The sequence below is a fragment of the Triticum dicoccoides genome, chromosome 6A (genome assembly GCF_002162155.2).
Source record: "Triticum dicoccoides isolate Atlit2015 ecotype Zavitan chromosome 6A, WEW_v2.0, whole genome shotgun sequence".
Taxonomy (NCBI): domain Eukaryota; kingdom Viridiplantae; phylum Streptophyta; class Magnoliopsida; order Poales; family Poaceae; genus Triticum; species Triticum dicoccoides.
The window spans coordinates 499,537,548-499,540,194 of record NC_041390.1 but is presented as its reverse complement, the minus strand read 5'-3'; the positions used below and the strand labels follow the sequence as shown (position 1 = coordinate 499,540,194).

At 43.4% G+C, this 2,647-nt stretch overlaps 1 protein-coding gene across 3 annotated transcripts in view; it reads right to left on the bottom strand.

Annotated features, from left to right (window-relative positions):
• The window catches only part of LOC119317484 (plant cysteine oxidase 4-like), a 6,614-nt gene extending 4,504 nt beyond the window's left edge, over positions 1-2,110 (bottom strand). Inside the window, exons 1-3 of one of the 3 annotated variants that reach the window (XM_037591955.1) lie at positions 1,985-2,110; positions 1,736-1,833; positions 608-742 (exon numbers count right to left, since the gene is read on the bottom strand). The gene's annotated coding sequence lies outside the window, so the exon portion shown is untranslated. The remainder of the gene's footprint in view (positions 1-607; positions 743-1,735; positions 1,834-1,984) is intronic. The other 2 variants (XM_037591954.1, XM_037591953.1) reach the window with 2 other exon arrangements.
• Between the last annotated feature and the right edge of the window lie 537 nt (positions 2,111-2,647).

Genomic DNA, 2,647 nt, shown 5'->3' with positions numbered 1-2,647 from the left:
TACAAAATTAGGTATAATATGATGATTATGTTTAACAGCACTTTCACTCTGGAAACTGGAATGCAGATAGCTATGCGAAATGCTAACAAAGTGCCCTAGTCAATGGCACAACCAAAATATCACCTGTAATCACATGTGTTTTGCATACAAACGTAGAGGGGAATACAAGAGCAAGTGGATTAAGGGCACGACCAAGGCGGGCGCTTAGGACAACTGCCAGAGTTAGATTCCAGGCCAATTAGTCCGCTGAATCCTGGTGTTATCCAAGGCGTCAGCAAAAGATGATGTGTCGGCGCTTGTCCGTTTTTCTGCCCGCTCGAAATGCCTGATTGTTTAATTTACTCTACGGAATTAGTGCCTGCCGTTGCAAGCCAGGGCGCTTAGGTGTTTTTTCTATTTTACAATCTTTATTTATTTTCATGCAAGGGCCTCCATAAGCAGCCGGCATTGTAGATGGCCTAAGGCCCCTACCATAAGCTATGAAGCTTGTTACTCGCGTACCATCAATAGGTCCAACACAGTACTGATTGGTGATAAATAAAACAAAAAAATAGGATCTAAAAAACCGTACCTACAAAAAAATAAGTGGTGTTGCTCAATCTCATACCTTAAGTATGGGTCCCACCTGTGGCACACTTCTATTTTGGTTGCGGTCTCCAATGAAGGCTTCGTAAGGTCATCTCATAGCATGCCAATAGCACGGAGGACTTTTAAAAAATAACAGCTAACAACTTCAGTGGACCTAACAAATTTGTGACAATTAATCTATTCCTAAGGTTGTGCCCAAAAATGTTTAAAAAAAACATAGCTACTAGCTGCTCAACACACATATGTATCATATCCCCCAAGCACAAGAAAGGTTCTCTGTCACAATTAATCCATTCCTAAGGTTGTGTCCAACGGTAATAAAAGAAACATGGCTACTTGCTGCTCAACAACATATGTATCGTGTCTTTGAGCAATTCACAAGTTTATAAATCGTAAGAAAGGTGCTCTACCAAGCCTAAGCATGTTCACACAAACTATATCATTATATTGTCTAGGTACTCCATCCTACCCTTCTCACCTAGTAGCCCATACTCCCTCCATACCAATGAATAGGAGCACACGCACCCCAAAATTCAACTTTGACCATAAATTAGACCGACCAAACGTTGATTATATGTGGTAAAAATTATACCATTGAATTCGTATTGAAAAGAAGTTTTCAGTGGTATAATATTTAAGTCACTAAAATATACATTATTGATATAATTTATTTTCAAAGTTAGATTTTGGAAAGCGTGCGCGTCTTATTCATTGAAATGGAGGGAGTATGTAATAGCATATATGCAACTGCCGCATAAATTAGCATATTTGTATTATTGTCCATCTAAATGCAAAATCAGAACAAGAAAAATATAACTTCAACATGACACAATGTAATTCAATAAGCACTACAGACAGATTTTGGTCGAAACAAGAAAATGTAACTTCAACATGACACGCCATACAATACAATAAGCACTACAGGCAGATTTGATGTCCACAGATGGTAGCGAGCAATAAAGTACCATACACATGATATCGCAAAAAAAATTAAGGCCACCAATACAGGTAGCAAAACCAGGTCAACACACGGGCCAACTGCCGCAGCATACCATTTTCGAACGGATGGTCACCTAGCTTGAAGGATTTGGGAAGGGAAAATCACCAATACAATACCGAATCAGATCTTGAGGTCTAGGGTTTGTACCTCGGACTTTGTAGGGGAAATCTGCAAACTTGGATAAGATGCGCTGCTGCCGGTGAGGTCCTGGTCGCCGGCGTCGTCCAAATCGGCGGCTGCGCAAGCTGCAAAGACGACGGGGAGCGGGGGTCAGAGGACAGAGAAGGAGAGACGGGGAGGAGGAGCATGTCAGCAACCGACGACACTCGCCGTTTCCCGCCGCCACCGCTCGCTGCAGATAGGAGAGAGGTGAGGGAGGGAGAGGGCACGGCCGACCTGCCGCTAAAGCTCCCAGTCAGACACGCGCCGCCGACGCCGCCGCCAGGAGGGCGAGAGGGAAGGGGGGTGACTGGTGAGGAAGATAGGGTTACGGGGAGGGGGGAGGGGGAGGGAAGGAGAGAGAGAGAGGGAGGGGGAGATGGGACCTCCGGGAGGCGAGGGAGGGACACGCGCGACCGAGCGACGCTCGCGGGGCTGGCTGCCCTCCTCCGGCAGTTTTCTGCGGGGCTTGCCTCGGCAAATTTTGATCAAATCACGCATCTTTCGTTTCAAAATAAAATACAGTATACAACATTATTATTCTCCCTATAAAAACATTGTTATTATTGTAAATCAAGTATCATTTGATGTTATTTTTTAAAACACAAACAGATACAGACGTTTATAAGGCTAGTCATAGTGGAAGTAACTTAGCAAGTAACATAGCGCACTCCGAGAAATTTTTGCTTAAGTGGCATGTAGTTAATGAGAGGTGGTAACATAATATGTTACTGTAACATAGCGCTTTCCAAGACAAGATGAGTCTACAAGCTAATTAATGAAGTCTTCTATGACACTACTACTATGTTACTTTGCACTATGAAGGTAGTAATTTAGACTAGTGCCATATGTATGACACTAGTATAAGTTACTCCCCACGACCAGCCTAAGCACGTGCAT